General features: G+C 41.7%; 1 protein-coding gene and 1 non-coding gene across 2 annotated transcripts in view; both read left to right on the forward strand.

Annotated features, from left to right (window-relative positions):
- Nucleotides 1-23,529, forward strand: part of HS6ST3 (heparan sulfate 6-O-sulfotransferase 3) — a 700,607-nt gene that overhangs the window by 368,141 nt on the left and 308,937 nt on the right. The window lies entirely within an intron of this gene.
- TRNAY-GUA lies at nucleotides 10,579-10,650 on the forward strand. Its single transcript has one exon. It is a non-coding gene; the product is annotated as a tRNA-Tyr (tRNA).

Below are 23,529 nucleotides of genomic sequence, written 5' to 3' on the forward strand. Positions count from 1 at the left end.
TTAGCTCACCAAGCTCCGCTGTCCATGGGATTTTCCAGGCAAAAATACTGGAGTGGGTTGCCATGCCCTCCTCCAGCGGATCTTCCCAACTCAAGGACTGAACCCAAGTCTCTTATGTCTCTTGCATTGGCAGGTGGGTTCTTTACCACTAGTGCCATCTGGGAAGCCCCATAAATAAGTATGCATATATATTTATATCATGGAAAGAGAAGAACCATAGGTTTCCTAGAACTAACTATATAATTTAGAAATAGTGTCAATAGAATTTGATCACCTACTGGAAGATAGTACAGAACCTACCTTCTGGAAGGAAGATAGTGTAATGGAAAAAAGAGGTAGAGTGATTTCCTCTACTAGTTTGAGCAATTATGTCAATAGTGGTGTTATTGACCATGATAGTTTCTCTAATCATTTCTATATTTATTTTAAGTTTTAAAGCCATAAAAGGCCAGAGAAGTACTTCCTATCTCTCTTAATTTGAAAACAGCACATCTGTAGTATCCATTATAAACATATTATGATATTGGCAAGACACTTCACACATTTGTGCACACTCACAGAAACACTCAGAGAGAAACTCAAAATGGCAAAGCTGATAGAAAAAGAGGCTCCAGCTTAATAGTATTAAGTATTTAAATTATATATACCCTCCAGATTGGTAAAAGCTAAGAAGTTGGATGAAACTAAGTGTTAGGTTGTAGATGGGGACTCTCATCCAATTTTTTTGGAGTAAAAATTGGTATAACTACTCTGGAAAACATTTTGGTATTACTGAGTAAATCTGAACCTGCATATAACCTTTAAACCCAGCGTACTTGCTATTAGGTGGAAACTCTCATGAATGCTTGCAAATTTTCACTGGGACACATGCATAAAAATAACTTTAGCATCAAACATAGAAACAACCCAAATGACCATCAGGATTAGAATCAAAATCTACATGAGGTCTTACTCTGTGGACTACTACGTAGCTATAAAAATAACTGGAATGTAGCTTGTGCCTTCATTCTGATGAGTTTTGCATAGACGTAATGATGAATGAAAAGAAGCAAGCCTCTGATAATACACAGTGTATAATTTCACTTCTCTCAAGTTAACAAACAAAACTTTTACTTTGCATTTTATTTTTATTGAAATATAGTTGATTCACAATATTATATTAGTTTCTGGCATACAGAGTATGTGTAGTGATTCAGTATTTTTACAGATTATACTCCATCACATATTACTATAAGATAATGGCTATGATTCCCTCTGTTGTACAATTTATCTTTAACAAATGAAACTTTTAACACATTATTTAGAGATGTAACCCACATGTGTTAAAAGAAGTGTTAGGCCCAGGAAGAGAGGATGGGGGTGATGAGGAAGTGTGGGGTGACTGAGGTTGGAACAACAAGGAACTTCTAAAGGATGGTGCAGTTTTCTACTTTTGAATCTGGGTGGTGCTTACATGGGTGCTTCAGTTCAATTCAGTTCAGTCCCTCAGTCGTGTCCAACTCTTTGCGACCCCATGGACCGCAGCACACCAGGCCTCCCTGTCCATCACCAACTCCCGGAGTTGACTCAAACTCATGTCCACTGAGTCGGTGATGCCATCCAACCATCTTATCCTCTATCATCCCCTTCTCCTCCCACCTTCAATCTTTCCCAGCACCAGGGTCTTTTCAAATGATTCAGCTCTTTGCATCAGGTAGCCAAAGTATTGGAGTTTCAGCTTCAATATCAGTCCTTCCAATGAATATTCAGGACTGATTTCCTTTAGAATGGACTGGATGGATACAGGTGCTTACTTTGTCATAATTTTTAAAAATCTTCATGTGTTTTCTCCATGTGATCATATCATGGTCAATTTTACAATAATAAAAATGTAAAAATGAAACATTAAACCAAACTATGAGGATATCTCTCTCTTTGAGCCATTGAATTACAGATAATTTTGATTTGTTTCTTTTTCTTAATATTTTTCAACTGAAAATGATCATCAAAAAGAAATGACATGGCTTCCCAGGTGGCGCTAGTGGTAAAGAACCTGCCTGCCGATGTAGGAGACATAAGAGATGCAGGTTCTATCCTTGGGTTGGGAAGATCCCCTGGAGGAGGGCATAGCAACCCACTCCAGTGTTTTGCCTGGAGAATCTCCATGGACAGAGGAGCCTGGCAGGCTAAGGTCCATAGGGTCGCAAAGAGTCAGACATGATTGAAACAATTTGGCATGCATGCATGTTAGCATTTTTAAATTGGAAAAAATTTATTTGATGAGAGGGGACACATGCATCACCCATGAAAAGTCCTTGGTCATAGATTAAAATGATTGGTGCCCCTGAGTAGAATTTTTTCTTAGCAAGACATGTTAGGGAAAAAGGTTAGGAAAAAAAATGCAGTGTCACTTGAAGCTAGTTTCCTCGACTTCAATTGTTTTGCCTTTACACGTATTTTTCCAGTTTCTTCTTTCTTCCTCCCATTTGCAAGTTAAGTGGAAGACATACTTATTGAACTGAGAGCGAGGTCATTTTTTGGCTTTTTGCTTTTTCTCCCTCAACGTGACATCATGTACTGCTTTTCATTTTGGGTGGGTGGGCATTAAGTAGTCTGTCTAAGGAATCCTTTGCACATTAGTGGTCGCACTTATCAACTTACCTTCTAAGTTGGAGTCCTCCATGCTGGCTAGAATTCAATACATCGCGTATATGGATCTCATTGTGTACAGTGTTTCAAAATGTGAAAGTGCTTCCAACTCTCCTTGTGTACTTATTTGCATTTCAGTGGAGAGGTCTTTCTCAAGCATGGTCACCTAATATGATGTGAGGAAAAACGACTGCAGGATTACATGCAGGAGAGCGGTCACAGCAGTTGGCACCATCGTTTACTTAAATCTGTCCTTAGTCCCCTTTCCTTTTAATTAGTCTCATGGGAAAAGAGAAGCAAGATCATGCTGCAAAATGGGATATTTTTGGAATTCTCATTATTCTTTTATAATTGTGCCTCTGGTCATTTTTATTTTTTACCTCAGTAGAATTTCTAGCAAAAACCAGAGACTGGACAGGTTGTGGACTTATACAAGGCATTGTTCAAACTGTACAAATATACAGAGCCTGCTCTTTTCCCTTATGACCAAAAGGGACAGACAACCATGCTAATAATAGTACTTCATGTGAATAATGCTGCAATGAACTTGGGAGCACAGATCTCTCTTTGAGCTATTGACGTCATTTCCTTTGGGTATATACCCAGAAGTGGGATTCTCGGATGGTTTGGTTGTTCTAATTTTAATTTTTTGAGGAAACTCTATACTGTTTCTCATAGTGACTGCCCCAGTTTACATTCCCATCAACAGTGCACAGTGGTCCCCTCTTCTTCACATCCTTGCAGCGTCTGTCACCTGTTCTCTTTTTGATAATAGCCATTTTCAGAGGTGTGAGGTGGTATCTCACTGTGGTTTTTATTTGCATGTACCTGTTGGCCATTTGTATATCTTCTTGGAAAAATGTTTAATCAAGACCTTTGCCAATTTTTAAATTGAGGGTTTTTTTTTTGGCTGTTGAGTTATAGGGGTTCCTTATATATTTTGGATACATATTTTGAATTAACCTTTTTTAAAATCAGATATTAGGTTTGCAAATATTTTCTCCTGATTCATCCATTTGTTTTTCATTTCATTGATTGTTTCCTTTGCTGCGCAGAAGTTTTTTTTTAGTTTGATGTAGTCCTAATTGTTTATTTTTGCTTTTTTTGCTTGAACTTTTAGTACTGTTACAGCATTTTTCACAATAGACAAAGTTATTTGGACATATTAGACATCTATATTAGACATTTCACTGTGTGTATGTTTATCAAAACATCATGCTAGACACCTCAAACACATACAATATTTAAAGTACTGATAATTATTATTATAAGTGATGACAATAACAACCACAGAATTAATTTAGCATTTCCTCTATAAGCAGCCTTTATATATTAAGTCATCTAGTATTCAAACAACTGCATCACATGGCTGTTATTTGATATCATTTTGCAGATGAGGGAATTGAGACTGAGACATCAAATCATGTGCCCTAAGTTATAGTACTACTGACGGGTACAGTCAGAATTTAAAAACTTCTGAAAGGTACAGTCAGCATCTCGAATATGCATTTCTCATAAATTATGAGAAAGCATACAAAGCAAGAAATTGGATGTCTTTAAATTGAGGGACTTCACTTTCACTTTTTACTTTCATGCATTGGAGAAGGAAATGGCAGCCCACTCCAGTGTTCTTGCCTGGAGAATCCCAGGGCCGGGGGTGCCTGGTGGGCTGCCGTCTATGGGATCGCACAGAGACAGACATGACTGGGGTGACTTAGCAGCAGCAGCAGCAGCAAACTGATAGAAGTGTAAGAACACAGAAATTGAACTGATGGAACATTTATTTAGTTTCGTGGTCAGGTAGCCTGACTGTAGACCCACTGTTTGTACCCACTACATATATGGTGTTCAAGTTCACTACAAAATAAAGCTGAAAATAAGGTTGGTGCAAGGACTAGGTATGGACTGAGAGTAGTACTAGTCAGGGTGAAGATGCCAAATGAAACCCGGGAATTTGAAACTGACTTCATTAAAGACCCATTCCTATTGTGGTATAGTCAGTATTGATCAGTCCTGTGGTTTTTTAGGTTGACATTCAAGGTCTGTGTCTTCCTAATGATTAAAACTTCTGTTTTCTTTATGTGTATCTAAATGTTGACTTTTCCCAGCGACTATTTACACTTCAAAATGTCAGAAATTGCTCCACAGCATCCTAAATGAAAACTTCGGTGCCTTAAGTCTAAGAAAATGACCAATCAGACTTAGAAACAAGTGTGCAAACAATGTGTGGCATGATGTACTAGGCATCTTGAATGGGTTTTCCTCATAAATTATGAGAAAGCACAGGAAGCAAGAAACTGCACCTTTAAATTGAAAAAAGAGTGAGTAAGAACACAGAAATTGAACTGATGAAGAATTTATTTGGTTTTGTGGTCATTTGACTGACTATATTTTGTGCGGTCATTTCAATTTTAATACACTACACCACCCCACCCCACCCCCATCATGTGGTTAATCAGATGTCTTTTTTTCTGCAAGGAAAATAGGGACACTGAAAGTAAAATACATGCTAATCCATAACTGTGTTTGAGTGATTGTTCCCACTGAAAGTTTAAGTCTACCCGATACGCTCATGCTGAGTCAAGGTGTCACCTTCTTAAACAAAAAGACAAATCTACTGTGCATATATTATGGAGCTCTGTTTATAGAGGCTATGAAGTGATCATTTAGAATTTTACATGTTTTTAAGACATAAAATATTTATCTTGGATCTTGGGGCACTGAATGTAAAATACAGTAATTCACAAGAAGAGCTGCCTTCACCAAGCTCCTCTCTTTGGCAAGACCTAAAAAAGTCCATTTTCTATTACTGTTCCATATTGATCTCCTTCAAGGAAGCTAGTGAGTAATTTCAGCACCACTGTTTTCTTCTTGTTTATTCATGTCTTTTAAGAGAGAAAAGAAATATTTGCTAATGGAAGAAACAAAACAACATATTTGCACCATGCTGTGCCTTTCTTTTGACAAGGGCAGATGTGGTAAGGAAGCTTTTCTCCTTCATAAAATTGTTTACAGGAAACAGTGGGAAAGAGCAAAAGAATAACAGTGTTTCTTTAGCAGCTGGAGGTTATCTGAATGGAGTCTTCAATTCCCATGCATGTTTTGTAATGCAGATTTCTTTGAAAATGGTCTTGCCAGTGCACCTTAAATACATTTTGGAATTATTTTACCATGAAATTAGTTTTCTCCATCATTGGCTTAGTTGAATCCCCCGCCTTTTTTTTGATCAATGCTGGGACATTAAAAATAAAGCCCTGGCTGCACATGCTACTTTTATAAGTTCCTATCACAAATCCATCAGTGTGTGTTGCAAACCAGGTCATTGTTGCAGTCTGGTTACTTGGTACTTGCTCCTCCACCTCTTGCCCCGAGCCTTCATTCTCCACTTCTGCCTCTGATGCTGGCCCACATTTGTCTTCTGATTATCATTTATTATGCAAATAGAGAAGGAAAGGAGAAGGAAATGGCAGCCTACTCCAGTATTCTTGCCTGGAGAATCCGCTGGACAGAAGAGCCTGGTAGGCTACAGTCCATGGGGTTGCAAGAGTCAGACTCGACTTAGCGACTAAACCACCACCACCAGAGAAGGAAAGGTGCTTCGGGAGGAAAAGTGGCACAGAATTTTTTTGCAACTGGATGAGCCATATCAGAAATTACTGATCCAAATAGCAACTCATGGTTCAGAAATTATAGTGGGAAACCAGCTAATGGTGATGATGTTGGTAGAGGTGATAGTGGTAAGGGTGATGGAGGTGGTGGTAGGAATGGTCTTCGAGATGGTTGATGGTAGCGATGGTGACAGTGGCAGTGGTGATGGTGATTGTAGTGGTGATGGTGGTGTTGGTGATGGTGGTGTTAGTGATGGTAGTGATGGTGATGGTGGTGATGGTAGTGATGGTGATGGTGGTGTTGGTGATGGTAGTGATGGTGATGATGATGGTGGTGATAAGTAATGGCAGTGATGGTGGTGTTAGTGATGGTAGTGATGGTGAAGATGATGTCGGTGGTGATAAGTAATGGCAGTGATGGTGGTGTTAGTGATGATGATGGCGGTGGTGATAAGTAATGGCAGTGATGGTGGTGTTGGTGATGGTAGTGATGGCGATGATGATGGTGGTGGTGATAAGTAATGGCAGTGATGGTGGTGTTAGTGATGATAGTGATGGTGAAGATGATGGTGGTGGTGATAAGTAATGGCAGTGATGGTGGTGGTAGAAGGGGTATGGCAATGACTTAAAAAAACATCAAAATCAGTTGAGATTCTAAGAAATATGGTTGGTGCAATGCTTTCTCTCTGTGCTGCTCAATTTACAACAGGTGGTCCTCTTTCTATAGTAACATTTTTCTGTATTTAAAAATACAATTAATTTTCACAAGGGAAGTCTTTATCAAACATGCTACATACATATAGAAGATACGTCAAAGTCAGCAAAATATATTTTCAATGATTTGTTGGGCACCCATTCAGTACCCTTGGGGAATGAGAGTTATAAAAAGAAAATTAACCCTGTAGATGTAGTCGTGTTAAAAATCTCCCCATATTCACTTTTCCAACTGCTTTTATACCTGGGAGTATGGTCTCTGTGTCATTGCTAGTTGGCACATTTTTTTCCATTCCACACTTTGAAATATGAATCTATTACAGAAGGATCATGTTGGTGAGGTATTGGGGATGAATAAGTTACGAACAGTAATTAGTTTTCAGACACTCCATTTGAGCATGGCAATGCATTTTTTCACCCAAAATAATTTCCTCCCAAGCAGTTGGTTTGTAATAAGAAGAGTTTAGTTTGACTCAACTCGCATATTCTGAGTGGGTTGTCTTTATCTTCTTGACATATCATTTTCCAATCTCATTGTATTGTTCCTTCTGTTCATTGTTTCCCACAAAAGATTTCCTCTTCTAGAGAGGTAACCTGTGACACCTATTCCTCATATCTTTCCCGTTAGATGACAACAGCAAAAAATAATTTTTCAACCCAGCCCATGTACCCTCCACCTAAAGCCCTGCCTCTTCCATTATCGTGGTTCTCAGAAGTGTTTTAAGAGTTGTCTCCCTTTGTTTATACTTTCTCGTCTTCTCTTCAGCCCGCTGCAGTCTGGATTCTGTCCTGATCACTCTGCAAATTTCCCCTCAACGTTAGCCAATGACCATTTTTGCTCATAACTTTTCCTCCAAGTAGTAAGCACCTTTAATTTCATGGCTGTAGTCACCATCTGCAGTGATTTTGGAGCCCCCCAAAATAAAGTCTTCCACTGTTTCCACTGTTTCCCCATCTATTTGCCATGAAGTGATGGGACCAGATGCCATGATCTTAGTTTTCTGAATGGTGAGCTTTAAGCCAACTTTTTCACTCTCCTCTTTCACTTTCATCAAGAGGCTCTTTAGTTCTTCTTCGCTTTCTGCCATAAGGGTGGTGTCATCTGCATATCTGAGGTTATTGATATTTCTCCCGGCAATCTTGATTCCAGCTTGTGCTTCATCCAGCCCAGCGTTTCTCATGATGTACTCTGCCTGCAAGTTAAATAAGCAGGGTGACAATATACAGTCTTGACGTACTCCTTTTCCTATTTGGAACCAGTCTGTTGTTCCATGTCCAGTTCTAACTGTTGCTTCCTGACCTACATACAGATTTCTCAAGAAGCAGTATTCCCATCTCTTTCAGAATTTTCCAGTTTATTGTGATCCACACAGTCAAAGGCTTTGGCATAGTCAGTAAAGCAGAAATAGATGTTTTTCTGGAACACTCTTGCTTTTTTGATGATCCAGCAGATGTTGACAATTTGATCTCTGGTTCCTCTGCCTTTTCTAAATCCAGCTTGAACATCTGGAAGTTCATGGTTCACAAATTGTTGAAGCCTGGCTTGGAGGATTTTGAGAATTACTTTACTAGCTTGTGACAAACTTAGCATATTAAAAAGCAGAGACATTACTTCACCAACAAAGGCCTGTCTAATCAAAGCTCTGGTTTTTCCAGTAGTCACGTATGGATGTGAGAGTTGGACTATAAAGAAAGCTGAGTGCCGAAGAATTGATGCTTTTGAACTGTGGTGTTGATGAAGACTCTTGAGAGTCCCTGGGACTGCAGGATACCCAACCAGTCCATCCTAAAGGAAATCAGTCCTAAATATGCATTGGAAGGACTGATGTTGAAGCTGAAACTCCAATACTTTGACCACCTGATGCGAAGAGCTGACTCATTTGGAAAGACCCTGATGCTGGGAAAGATTGAGGGCAGGAGGAGAAGGGGACGACAGAGGATGAGTTGGTTGGATAGCATCACTGACTCAATGGACATGAGTTTGAATAAACTCCGGGAGTTGGTGATGGACAGGGAGGCCTGGCGTGCTGCAGTCCATGGGGTCAAAAAGAGTCAGATACGACTGAGCAACTGAACTCAACTGAACTGATTTTTGCTCAACCAAGAGCCCATTCCTCAGACTCTTCCTGGTCATCTAGATGGCATTCTACCTTGTTGATTATACCCTCTCTGATAAACTGTTAGACCGATAGCCCGCTTCTAGACTTGTCCAAGTCTGGGAAGCTTATTCCAGAGCATCGGTGTTTATATCACAACTTTGAACTGCTGGCCAGAATCTATTCATTTATCTGTCCTGCCTCTTTTGTATCCCTCATGCCTAGCATATGTATGACTATTTTCCTCAGGTTTCTTTCAATTTTGAGTTTTCTTGAGCTTAAGCAAATGAAAGTGCTTCCCTGGTAGCTCAGACAGTAAAGAATTTACCTGAGATATGGGAGACCTGGGTTCGATCCCTGGGGTGGGAAGATCCCCTGGAGAAAAGAATGGCAACCCACTCCAGTATTTTTGCCTGGAGAATCCCACAGACAGAGGAACCTGGCCGACTATCCATGGGGTCGCAGAGAGTCAGACACGACTGAGCGATAACACTACCTGCCTAGGCAGATGGAGGATTTATTACTGTGATTCAGTGTTACATCTCAGATCAAAAAGCAGGAAGCGCTGCCAGGCCTGTGGGGGCTGAGAACAGGAAGCGGCATGTCTGGGAACCAAGACGGTTGATCTTGGATGTACTCTGCCCTCTGGAGCCAATGAACTATGAACTCCTGCTTCCTTGTCTGTTTCACCCCCATTTTTTTTTTCTTTCTACAGACTAGCTCTCCCTGCTTATAAGCTTTCTTTTTGCTCCTCTGGGTTTACAGGTCCTCAGGGCCCATTGTCTGTGCCAGGGGAGCGGGGACGAGTGATAGAAACCCCCAGAAGTTCTGCTCACAGGAGTGGGGGAGGCAGGCCAACATTCCCATTTCAGCAGGCTCTTAAAAATCTGGTGAATGACTGAGCATCTCTCTCCCATCTTCTCTCATTTCCTTAAGCAATCTAAACTCTCCAAACACTAATATTTCTCACTGACAAGAAAGTGATTTTAGCCAGCAGAGCTTCAACCTTCCTCTCCACTCCCCTTAGTCCCACAGTGGGATATATTGTCCTTATCAAAAGAGCTATTTTTATCTAAAATGAGTTCTTTCTGGAGTCTGAGTAGACCATCGTCTTCTTATTTTGGTTAAAAAAAAAAAGTGGGAGAAATGGATTCAGTACTTCTGTGAGTCAGTTATTGCTACAGGAATGCAGTGTGATGAACAGTGACCCAAATCTCTGACAAGCGCAAGCGTTTCTTTTTCTTGCTCTGGGATCTGCAGGAGCTGAGGTCTGGCGATTCTGACTGAACGTGTTGCAGCCAGGTGTGGGTCCGATCATTTCAGGACCTCGGCTGAAGGGCCAGGGGCTCTGTGGAATTTGCTCCTCCTGGGCAAAATCCTGAGTGGAAATAGGGGTTGCTTCTGCAGATCTGGGTTCAGACTTGACAACTCTCCTATTGTTTATAAACTCAGAGACACAGCATTAGACTACCATAGTCCTCAATCACTTAAAAGATTTCAGTGGATTTTCCGTTTTTAAGGGTAAGTTCCAATCCCTGGTGGCTCAGAGGTTAAAGCGTCTGCCTGTAATGTAGGAGACCCAGGTTCGATCCCTGGGTTGGGAAGATCCCCTGGAGAAGGCAATGGCAACCCACTCCAGTATTCTTGCCTGGAGAATCCCATGGAGGGAGGAGCCTGGTGCGCTACAATCCACGGGGTGGCTAAGAGTCGGACACGACTGAATGACTTCACTTTCACTTTCCAATTTCTTAGGTCTGTATGCTAAGCTGCTAAGTCTGTAACCGCCTCTGGCTGACGTCGTGAGCCTCGTTTCTTCTCGTTTGTCCTCATGTGTGAACAGTGTGACTGAGGCCGGTTAGGATCACTGTTGAAACTGCCATGTTTCATACTGTCTCAGGCTGTTCTTTTGGACTTTCCTCCCCTTCCTTATGTAACGAACTCCCATTTAACACTAAGGTCAAGGAAACACTTCCTCCTAGAAGCCTCCCGTGATTGCCTTGAGCTGGCCCTGATGCCCACCTCTGTACTTCTTAGTGTCTGGTGTTTCCCTCTCTCATTGTCCTTACCCCCTGCGCCATATCATTGCTATAACTCTCTGTTCCTCTGGACAGAACTGAAAGTTTCTCAAGGACTATAGTAACGCCTTAATCAACTTGCATCCCTAGGGACTAACACAGTGCCTGAAACTTACAGGCATCCGGTCAGCATTGTGAACGGAAAGGAGAAGAATGAAAAGGGCAGAAAGTGAAGCGGGGAGGGGAAAGACAGGGGAATGGACGATGGTGGCTAGTTACTTGTGGCACTGCTCATTCACCGGGTTCATCCAGGGAGCTTATGTAGGAATACCTTATTTTTTATAGATGAGAGATGCTGGAACTTAACCAACATAGCAGAATTAGCTCAATATTGCAGGCACTATTCTCCTATTGAGAGCATCTAGACATTGAGTGGGCTTCCCAGGCAGCTCAGTGGTGAAGAATCCACTTGCCCTTGTAGGGGATGTAGGGGCCGAGCTTTCGATCCCTGGGTCAGGGAGATCCCCTGGAGGTGGAAATAGCAACCTATTTCAGTATTCTTGCCTGGAGAATCCCATGGACAGAGGAGTAGTTCTCCAAGTACTTGTCTAAACCACCAGTGTCTTCCCAAAGCCAAGTTTGTGCCCTTCTCACTTTCCCATAAGTGTTTTGTGATTCCCACCTTGTCTGCATGCACGTGGGTGAGTTGACTAACAGGGAGTGCTCTTGCTTTGTAATTGACTGATAGATAGTTACATGCATGGTCTTGAGTACCCCGGGTGGGATGGTAATAAGGAAATGGGGACTTAGTTGGTCGTAGATTGTTTTCTTTATTCAATAAACAAAAGGGGAGGAATGTAGCCAGGGCTGGGTTCCTCCGTCTTCTTGGCTTGTATCAAAAGGAGTTTAATCTTTATCTGAACTTCTCTAGAGCCTAAGTGACTGCATGCCAACTCATGGTAGATAACTCCTTCAAAAAGTACATGCTGACTTGTTTTTGAATGCATGTGCTGTTTAAAAATAGGTAGGGAGTTTGACACACACCTGAGGGCCTCGGAGATGGCAGCTGAGGTCTGGCCTTGCAGCCTCTTCCGGAAGAAGGGGGGACGCTTTCTCCTCACCTCACCTCTTGTCTCCACTTGGCTCACACAGGCAACGTCCAATTACTCAGAATCCCTGCCCCTGCTCTTGGCAGGAACTTAAGCTGCCTGGCTTTCACAGATGATGGATGACCCTTTTGGTAGAGTACGATTTCTCTAGAATGCTAGGAGCTTGAGTCTGGAAGAGGGTAGGTCTCTGCTCTCGCAGGAAAGCCTAACTGAGAACACGGCCAGACAAAGTCAAGAGGCCACCGAGCGAAGGTCCTGGTGTGATTTCATCAGAGTCCAGCGAGGACAGCGCTGCTCACTAACGTGTTGGCTGCAATTTACTCTTCAGTGAGAAACTGTAGTTGTTCCTCAGTGAGAATTTTCTTTCCAGTGTGGTGTTTTACCTCAGTGGAATGGGAAGGGCCTGGCTAAGTGCTGTGAGTGTTCCCGTAGCCTTGTATGGCCTCCCCAGAAACTACAAGATGAATGAAAAGTTGCAGAGATGGCTGTCAACACACAATGAGCAGTGAAAATCAATGAGAGGAAAATGGTTCATTTTTGCTTCATCGATTTTTGCTAGTCAATGAATCTTCTTCATTTTATATACAACCCCCCCTCAATATTTTTTCCCTGTTGGACACATCTTAATGTGACTGCCCTGCATCAAGCATGGTACTGAGACTCCCGGTTCCTTGGGTCACAGGAAGTTGTTAGGGATGCAACGTGCTCAGTCTGGTGAGGAACACAGTGAGATGAAGCCGAGGCTTGGATAAGGTGATGCTTGCTTTTCTCATTAGAGAACATCTGATACAATGGATGGATGGGGACCATGGTATTAGGATTCGTCAGGTTAGCTTAGAGACTGGATGGATCATGTTCAAATGGATAGGAAACATTTGAAACAAACAAAATAAAGGACACAGGTAACAGGACCTGTAGAAGAAGAACAGAATGAATACAGGGCTCAGGGAAGTGAGTAACATCAAATCCATATGGGGCCAGTTGTTGGACTTAGAGAGCTTCCCAGGTGGCACTAGTGGTAAACAACTCACCTGTCAATGCACGAGACATGAGATACCAGGTCAATCCCCAGGTCAGGAAGATCCGCTGGAGGAGGGCATGGCAACCCACTCCAGTATTCTTGTTTGGAGAATCCCATGGACAGAGGAGCCTGGCAGGCTACAGTCCATAGGGTCACAAAGAATGGGACATGACTGAAGCGGCTTAGCATGCACGCATGCATAGGACTTAGAATGCATCTTTGGCTTAACACAATGTTACTGCATTGATGGTTTTGTGAGAATGCAAAACAAACAAAAAAAAAGCATTAGTCTACAGTTCAGTTCAGTTGCTCAGTCGTGTCCTACTCTTTGTGACCCCATGAACCGAAGCACACCAGGCCTCCCTGTCCATCACCAACTCCCAGAGTCCACCCAAACCTATGTCCATCGAGTCAGTGATCCCATCCAACCATCTCATCCTCTGTCATCCCCTTCTCCCTCCACCCTCAATCTTTCCCAGCATCAGGGTCTTTTCAAATGAGTCAGCTCTTCGCATCAGGTGGCCAAACTGTTGGAGCTTCAGCTTCAACATCAGCCCTTCCAATAAACACCCAGGACTGATCTCCTTTAGGATGGACTGGTTGGATCTCCTTGCAGTCCAAGGGATTCTCAAGAGTCTTCTCCAACACCACAGTTCAAAAGCATCAATTCTTCAGCACTCAGCTTTCTTCACAGTCCAACTCTCATATCCATACATGACCACTGGAAAAACCATAGCCTTGACTAAACGGACCTTTGTTGGCAAAGTAATGTCTCTGCTTTTTAATATGCTGTCTAGGTTGGTTGTAACTTTCCTTCCAAGGAGTAAACATCTTTTAATTTCATGGCCGCAATCACCATCTGTGGTGATTTTGGAGCCCAGAAAACTAAAGTCAGCCACTGTTTCCCCTGTTTCCCCATCTATTTGCCATAAAATGATGGGACTGGCTGCCACCATGATCTTAGTTTTCTGAATGGTGAGCTTTAAGCCAACTTTTTCACTCTTCTCTTTCACTTTCATCAAAAGGCTCTTTAGTTCCTCTTCACTTTCTGCCATAAGGGTGGTGTCATCTGCATATCTGAGGTTATTGATATTAGTCTACAGTAGTATAAGTTTAATATATTAAGTTAATGATTTGGAGTTACTGGTGTGTTTTTCGTCACCATACTATGGGGAAGAATCATTTTCTCATAATGAAGAGAAATCAGAAGCCCAGAAATCACTAAATCTTAGAGTGTTTGCCCAAGGGAGGTTTGTTCAAATTAATACAAACAGGATAATAAAAAAATTGTAGTAAGTACAGCAAGTATTGTCTCTAGCTAGAACTTGTGTTAGTTATTTCTTTTGAATAATCATTATATTGCTGTCCATATTTTTAACTCTCAGATGAGAAACTGAGGCACAGGATTTTTTTTTTTTAATTGCATACTATCAAATGGAAGCTAAACGCAAGAACTTCTTAGAGAAGAACTCAAAACCCTAAATGTTTTACATATTGATTGGCAATTGAAACACATTACCTTCTTGGGGCGCAGTCAACAGTTATTGGAGTTTTCCCAAGTAGGGAAAAGCAAGATTCAAAGCTAAAATGCAACTCTCTTCTCACCGGCCAAGGCTATTTATTTTGTTCCTGTATAGACCTTTAATTTACATACTGTGTTAGGAAACTCTTGCTCTGATAACTAGTAATAAAATGTCATGAATATTCTTGGGTTTAGAACGTGTTTAATTCTCTGGGCTATTGTTCCTCTTCAGTGTTATCCATTTTGCTTTTGGACCAAGAAGGTGGGCGGTGACTTAAAGGTCGGCTCCTGGTTCTAAGCAATGCCTTTTTCACAGGACAGTTAGTGCTTATGTAGCTCTGGACACATCATGACACAGGGATGACAGGTGGTTGATAGCAGTTATTAAAATAGGTTCCACGTTTTTTAAGACCTGGGGCATTAATACAAGCCTAATAGTTCAACTGCTTGATAAGTGTGTAATGTGTTCTTCAAGTGGGTTTTCACAAGTTTCCTTTTATTTCCCTGGAAACCTCTATCCTCTCCTTGACCATCAGCAGTCTGTTAAGGCCCGTATCAGCAGAAGTGATTTGGCTAGAATATTGCCTTGAGAAAATAGTGGCATTACCCATCAGCAAGTATTACACAGAAAAAAAAAAAAAGAACTCCTGAATTTGTTTTGCTAATGGTATGCACTAGTTAATGAGGGACTTTACTCATCCAACCATAGTCACGGGGGGGAAAAAATCACATGAAATCATTCTAACTTTGTCCCTCACTAAACCTGGTAAGGCACAAAGACATCTGTGGTCATATTGCAAAATGAGGAATCCAGAAGTCGAAATGGCCCTTAATGACAATTAGATTAACCTCATCTAAATTTTTTCATCCACAAAAGGAACAAAGAACCGTGAAATGAACAAAGAAACCTCATTCTGGTCTTCTCAGCCCTAATATTCAAACTGCTTTAGAAGAACATAATCTCACCTGCTGAGATGCACAGTGACCTAGGCAGCTGGTAGATTTTAGCAACCACCATCTGAAAACAGCAAGAACTATCCTTTTTTGGAAAGGAATGAGTGGTGCTTTGTCATAGCTAGTGAAAACTCTTAAATGTAAGGGGTAACTCTGACATGGACATGATAAGAAGAGTCTGTCTTCATCTTTGCTGGAGCTGTAATACTCTAAGAACACAGATAATTAGGCTAATTTTCTTCCACAGCTACTCGGGATCCCTAGATAAATCTGATGGATGGGTTGCCCAAGGAGGCAGAGAACTAAGACGTGAATCATTCCTTGAAAGTATTTACTACCCGTGGTGACATTAGATCTTGTGAATGTTGCCAAATGTGGTTCACTAGGATGGGGTCTATTTGTGGTGAAGTATCTTCATTCGTATGGACTTCCCCGGTGGCTCAGAAAGTAAAGCGTCTGCCTACAATGCGGGAGACCCAGGTTCGATCCCTGGGTGGGGAAGATCCTCTGGAGAAGGAAATGGTAACCCACTCCAGTACTCTTGCCTGGAAAATCCCATGGGAGAAGCCTGGTAGGCTACAGTCCATGGGGTCGCAAAGAGTCAGACCCAACTGAGTGACTTTACTTACTTATCTTCATTTGTAGGAAGAGAAATATATTTGTGCAGAAAGTGATGGGAAACCAGTATTTAAGCAAGAGTTCATTTCAAAGGATGGTTGATTGGAGCTTACAATGACAACACCTTGCTTTGAAAGTGTCTTTGAGTCCCCCTGAATAATTTAGAGTATTCCACACATACTGAGGGTTGGAAGAAGTCGTAAGGAGGAATTTCATGAATTCCATATTGGGCATGAGTTACTAAGAAAGGTTGGTAACTCATCAACTTCCTTTGTGAGTTGTTGTTGTTGTTGCTTTAAATCAACCAGTTTTGGTAAAACATTGGTCATGTGGCATTTCTTTTCATTTTCTTCATGAGGACCCTGAGACTAACAGTGGCCTATTTTTACCCCCCACATGTCATGCTCTAATTAGAAGTACAGGAAGGTAAACCTTTGGAATTCTGGACCAGCATACTCTCCAGGATGCTATTGCTTCATTTAATTTGTACAGAAGGCAGTGTGATGGGGGCCAGGGGCAGAGGAGAGGGACACCTGGGAAAGAAGAGAGTGGTATAACCTGACTTTTTATTTCAGGCATCAGACCTCAAATGACAGTCTCAAGTTTCACAAAGTGAAAAGTTAAGACACATTATCAGGTCCTTACTTAGTGATTATCATACTGAGTGAAGTAAGTCAGACAAAGATAAATATCATATGATATCACTTATATGTAAAATCTAAAAAAAAAATGGTACAAATGAACTTACTTAAAAACGGAAATAGACTCACAGACATAGAAAACAAACTTAGAGTTAGCAAAGGGGAAAGGGGAGTGGGAAGGATAAATTAGGAGTTTGAGATTCACAGAATTACACTACTAGAAAAGACCCTGATGCTGAGTAAGATAGAATGCAGGAAGAGAAGGGGATGACAGAGGATGAGGTGGTTGGATGGCATCACCGACTTGATGAACATGAGTTTGAGCAAGCTCCAGGAGATGGTGATGGACAGGGAGGCCTGGCATGCTGCAGTCCATGGTGCTGCAAAGAGTCAGACATGACTGAATGACTGAACAACAACATACAAAATAGATAAACAGCAAGGACCTACTGTGTGGAACTGTATAGCACAGTATCTTGTGATACCCATAATGAAAAATAATCTAAAAATAATGTATGTGGATAACTGAGTCCCTTTGCTGTACTTCTAAAGCTAACACAGCATTGTAAATCAACTATTTTGTTGTTGCTGTTGTTTAGTCGCTAAGTTATGTCCAACTCTTTGCAATGCCGTGGGCTGCAGCCCACTGGCCTCCTCTGTCCATGGGATTTTCCAGGCAAAGGTACTGGAGTGGGTTGCTATTACCTTCTCCAGGGGTTCTTCCTGACCCAGGGATCCAACTTGCATCTCCTGAATTGCAGGCAAATGGTTATTTAAATAGAAAAGATAAGAAATTAAGTAGTTTCCATAGGGTCAAACAACAAATTAGGAAATAGACATTCACCTCTGTTTAATTAAGTGGGCCAACCATAAATTTTAAAACTTCATTGACTAAATTAGCCAGAGGACACTATTGGAAAAATCAGACTTTCACATTTGAAAATTTTCATAAGAATCCGTGGGAGCACACACACCCACATACACACACACCCCTAAATGAAGTTAATTACTAAATCATAGGAACTATGCTTTAATTTAAAAAATTTAAAAGGTAAATGAAATTAATTTTAATAATACATTTTACCCAATATACCCAAATATTATTTCAAAATATGCAAAGCAATATAATACCTAAAAATATTACCATGTGCTTTAATATATGACAGTATTCTATACTTCTCTCCCTGGTAGATCAATGGTAAAGAATCTGCCCGCAATGCAGACTTGCAGGACACATAAGCTCGCTCAACCTCCACGGAAGATCCCCTGGAGAAGGAAATGGCAACCCACTCCAGTGTTCTTGCCTGGAAAATTCCATGGACAGAGGAGCCTGGCGGGCTGCAGTGCCTGGTGTTGCAAAGAGTCAGACATGCATGTATGTCCTTATGCCTTTGGTTCAACCAAACGAATGCCTAATTTTCATGAATAATCGCCTACTTTGACGTATACGAAAATGGAATATCATGTGTACTGCCATTTGCTACATGATTTATTCAAATCAACAACAATAACAAAATAAATCCCCTCTGTCTGGGTATGACGGAGGCCTCAGTCTGGAAGGGGGCTGGCTTTTCTCGAAGAAATTTTATTCTAATTAGATGTGGCCAGTAGTCTGTAAATAATTAATGTTTGTTTAGAGGAGAAAGAAGCACTAGCTCAGTGCCCCAGTCCTTACTCTGTAGGTATTCAAGCAACGTGTGCGAAATGACTGATATGGACTTTTGAAGACCTGGGATTAAGACGTAGTATTTTAAGTCAGGGTGGATTGGTCAGTCTTACTTGTGCTCGTTGACAGCCTGCTTCTTCTTGGTCAGGGCTATCAAAAGGGGAATTTGCAGACAGGAGTTTTAAAGACGACAGGGGACAAGAACATGGAGAATGCTGGGGCTAATGACAGGAGTCCTAAGAGGCTAAGGAAAGAACATTGGGAGTAGCTTAAAAAACTAATGTATTTAGAAAACTATAAAGGATGAGGAGGACAGAGGAGCCTGGCAGGGGAGCTGAGAAGAGGTCCATTTTCCCCATATAGTTCCCTGGATTCATTTCCAGTCTAATTGTTTACTCTTTGTTCCTGCTTGAAATAAAAGTCCATCTCATTTCCACGTAAGTGCATTTCCACTGCTGCCATTGGACTAGTTTTTATGTGATCAATAATAATAATAACAGAAATAATATTATCCCTACCTTTTATAGTTAACATTTACTTTGTGCCTGTCACTCTGTGGCTGTTCTATGTTCATGACTCCAAATTTTACAACTCCCTAATGGAGATGTGATTACTCCATGGAAATGTGATTACACTTCCCAAATGGAGATTTGGGGGCTAAGAAAGACTAAGTTGTTTGACTGGGATCACACAGTTTCCAAGTGGTAGAAGAAGAATCTGAAGCCAGATTGATCAGACTTGAAGTCTTTTCTCTGTCCTTTTTTTTTTTTTAAATGCCTGAAATAACTGGGAAGGAAAGCTGGGAGAGATGCTTTTTAGATTTAAGTTTTCACTCATTTATTTGTCATTTGACAAATACTCATTAAAGGTTTACTGTGTGCTAACCCTGAGGATAGAATAACAACTAGAAAATGGTCCCTGTGTCAAGGTTCCCTTACTCTAGCAGAGAAGTGTCAAGCAGAGAGACAGTTATATGTCCCAAAGAAATGATCACTAACAGGGCTGAGCAGAGGTTGACTCTGGAACACTCAATGCAGCCTTAAGACCCCAAGAAAGGAGGTGTTGTCTGAATAGGTTTCTAAGGGATTAACTGAGAAATTTGGGCGGGGTGGACAACAGTGTTTTAGGAAGAAGAAACAATACCTATACATTGGTAGTTCCGGGGAGGTGGGATGGTTATGGAACCGAAGCAGAGAGAGAGAAATGTCAAGAGACCAGCCTGGAGAAATAAACAGAGGTCTGATTACTGAGAGCTTTGAAGGAACACTTATTTTAAGGAACTCTTGTTCCTCTGGGAACAAAGGGGAACCGTTGTTTGGTTTTAGATAAAGTCCCGAGCACTTTAGAATGGTGACTCTGGCTGTATAAGAAATGGATTAGAAAGGATCCAGATGAGAGGTAGGGAGACCTGCTCCATTAAGACAGCCAGGAAATGATAACCTGATGTAAGATAGTGACAGTGGTTACAATTATTAGATGGATTTGAGAAATGTCGATGAGATGAAATTAAGAGAACTTGGTGATTAATAATTTGGAAAAGTGGACAGAATTAGTTAGGTTAAACTAAATTCCATTTCTATAAAAAGCAGCACCCAGGTCTCCTTAGCATAACAAAACCTTATCTCTTTTTTATGCAGAGTCCCTTATTGGTCTAGGCCACTTTTTCAGGTAGCTGTCCTACATACCCAGTGATCCAGTGTGGATCTTGGCAGCTTTCACAAATTTGTCTGCTTTGTTTTGCTGATGACTGATATTTGTTCAAGGGCCCATTGCTGGATCCTTGAGGCTTTTGGGACTCTGGTCTCCACCTCGCTACTCCACAAATCCACTCCCGCCCAGCTGCCATCTTGGTGTAAGTGTTCCTTAAAAATGATTTATGGGGAAGTTTAATGTAATACTGGATCATCTTCGCTCCTCAGCCTTTGTGTGAACTACCCCAGTTTGTGGATTCGAGTGTGGTCACAATCTGCTCAGGAGCCCACAGTGCCCCTTGCTTGAGAAGTGTTTACTCGCCCTTGAAAAGGGCGTCGGACTATAGAAAAACTAAATGATTTTTTTTGTTTAGATTCATTCCAAATCATAAAGAAGATTGATTAATCACACCAACACCTTCTCCACCTAAAAAGCCTTATTTTCTATTTTAAAACACGATTTAGGGTTTTAGTGGGAATTAGAATTTGTTTCCTTTGCATAAAGCATTTCAAGATCTGCACCTTCCAAATATACCATGCATATCTCGGTCCTGTGCTTAGATAACAGTTAAGTTGAAGTCAGATGAACTTTCTGAAATCCGAGAGCACATGATCTAGGATTCTTGTCAAGGCTCTCGAGAAAAGCTGAGGATGGAAAGTGAGAATCTAAATGTGTCTGTTGATTACAAAAAGCAATCATGACAAGAACTGTGCTCCTTGCTTTTCCTCTTGTGTAAGCAGAGAAGAAAGTGGTGTGTTTCTTTCAGGGAAGATTCAGGATCCACTTTTCTCTAGGGAAGGTTTGGAGTAAACGTTGGTAGAATCAGTTAAAAGTAGAAAACTGAGATTTAAAGGATTTCTCCTTTTCTAGAGGCTTCTTTGCTTAACCCCCAGACTACTATAATACCAGCAGTTACCCAGGCTCCTGCCCTGAAAGTGTTAGTCGCTCAGTCGTGTCCGACTCTTTGTGACCCCATGGACTGTAGCCCTTCAGGCTCCTCTGTCCAAGGGATTTCCCAGAAAAGAATACTGGAGTGGGTGGCCATTCCCTTCTCCAGGGGGTCTTCCTGACCCAGGGATCGGACCCCGGTCTCCTGTATTGCAGGCAGATTCTTTACCATTGAGCCACCAGGGAAGCCCAGGCTTATGCTCTGCCAACCTCAAAATGTGGAGTTTCTTTGTCCCCTGCCCCCAGAGATGTGTTCGCTGTCAGAAACACAGAGCAGATCCATCCCACCCCTCCACTCGCTGGTTCTGAGATTTTGGGTAACTTACATCCTCTCCGAGCCTCAGGTAATCAGCTGAAAAAGAACCCGGGTGGTGGATCCCTGCCCAGTCTGTCTCACAGGCTTAACGTGAGGCAGGATAAAGTGGTGTGTATGAAGTGCTTTGGAAACTGGAAAGCACTCTGCGACAAGCTCTAAAGAGAAACTAATTATTTGTCAAAATTCTCTTTCTCTGACCGTGCTGTCACCCTGCTCACCTTTGTGTCTCCCTTCCTTTCTCGGTTCTCTGTGTCCTACTCACCTCTGTTCTCTTCACAACAAGCTCACTTCCTTGCTCTTAGATCTTCACCCTGCATGCTTCATCAACTCCCCAGCTGAAGGAATACGAATGGGGGAGAAGAATCTGTTATTACTGTTGGAAGTCTCAGCACAATGCTCTTTCCTATTTCCCCCTGCTTGTCCTCAAGTATATTATTCGCAGGGCTTCTCATACACTGTAGAGGGTTGATAAATATTCCTGCTCATAATAACCCAGAGAGTGATCTATTTCTGCATCAGCGATGGTATTTACTAGTTACCTGTATCACTGATCTTCAGGGGCTTTTCTCCTGGGGCAAATGCAAGCTCATTAGGTGGTCTATTAATCTGCTTTCTTTCCGGTACTTCGCAGTGGAGACTGATCGGAGGCTGAGGCTGCTTGGGAGTTTATGATACCGAGTCATTAGCTTTCAAATCTGACTCCTTGAAACCAAACAGAATGTATTTTCTGCTCTTGCGACAATATTTTTCAATATCGTAGGATTCACATTCCTGCTTTTTTTTTATTTTTCCATAAAGCTCAGCTTGGATATAGTACTGTCTATCCTATGCGGACTAACTTTTTATTTGGTCTCCTTGCCGGCGCTGTTAGAAGCCAGTAACAATCCAGTGACTTGATTAAGGTCATTTCCTGGGCTGAGACAGCTTAGGCTGTCTAGATCCTGAGCAGCTTTCAAAATGACTTTCCTTCAATCCTGGATAGCACTTGTCTCGCCCCACTTCAAGTGCAATCAGACATCGCATATAAGGAAGTAGGTGAAATAGAAATCTGTAGGAAAGTGTAAAACTAGACAGATTAATCCACATGCATATGTTACCTTTGGTTGTTGATGCCATTATATTCAAAGGAGACCCTAAGCAAAACTGTTAAATAGAAAAGATAATTTACAGATATGGCCATGCCTTAAATGCTGAGTCCTTTTTTTTTTTCCTGACTTCTATGTGTCCCCAGCAAATGTTGGTTTTTTCCTGTAGTTTTGCTTTAAGTATGTGTGCGTGCTCAGTCGTGTCTGACTCTTTACGACCCTATGGACTGTAGCCCACCAGGATCGTCTACCTGTGTGATTCTCCAGGCAAGAATACTGGAATGGATTGCCGTTTCCTCCTGCAGCAGATCATCCTGACCCAGGATCAAACCTCCATTTCTGGTGTCTCCTGCATTGCAGGCAGGTTCTTTACCACTGCACCACCTGGGAAGTCAAACTTTAAGTATGCCATAGACTAAATAATGTCTTAATTCATCAACAGATTTGATAATAAGTAGTGTTTTCTGAGCTCTGGAGAAGGCAATGGCACCCCACTCCAGTACTCTTGCCTGGAAAATCCCATGGACGGAGGAGCCTGGTAGGCTGCAGTCCCTGGGGTCGCGAAGAGTCAGACATGACTGAGTGACTTCACTTTCACTTTTCACTTTTATGCATTGGAGAAGGAAATGGCAAACCACTCCAGTGTTCTTGCCTGGAGAATCCCAGGGATGGGGTCGCACAGAGTCGAACACGACTGAAGTGACTTAGCAGCAGCAGCAGTGTTTTCTGAGCACTTATATCATGCCAGGTACTAGCACTGAAGTTAAGATTAATGAGCTAAAGCAGATGTAATCTCCATTTTACAGACCTGACAGTCATTAAGGAGTTAATCGTGCTCATGAAACTATGAAAGCAAATGGAGATCTGAGTTCTGAAGGAAAGGAATCTGCTTTATG

This window comes from Cervus elaphus, chromosome 30, assembly GCF_910594005.1.
Source record: "Cervus elaphus chromosome 30, mCerEla1.1, whole genome shotgun sequence".
Lineage (NCBI taxonomy): Eukaryota > Metazoa > Chordata > Mammalia > Artiodactyla > Cervidae > Cervus > Cervus elaphus.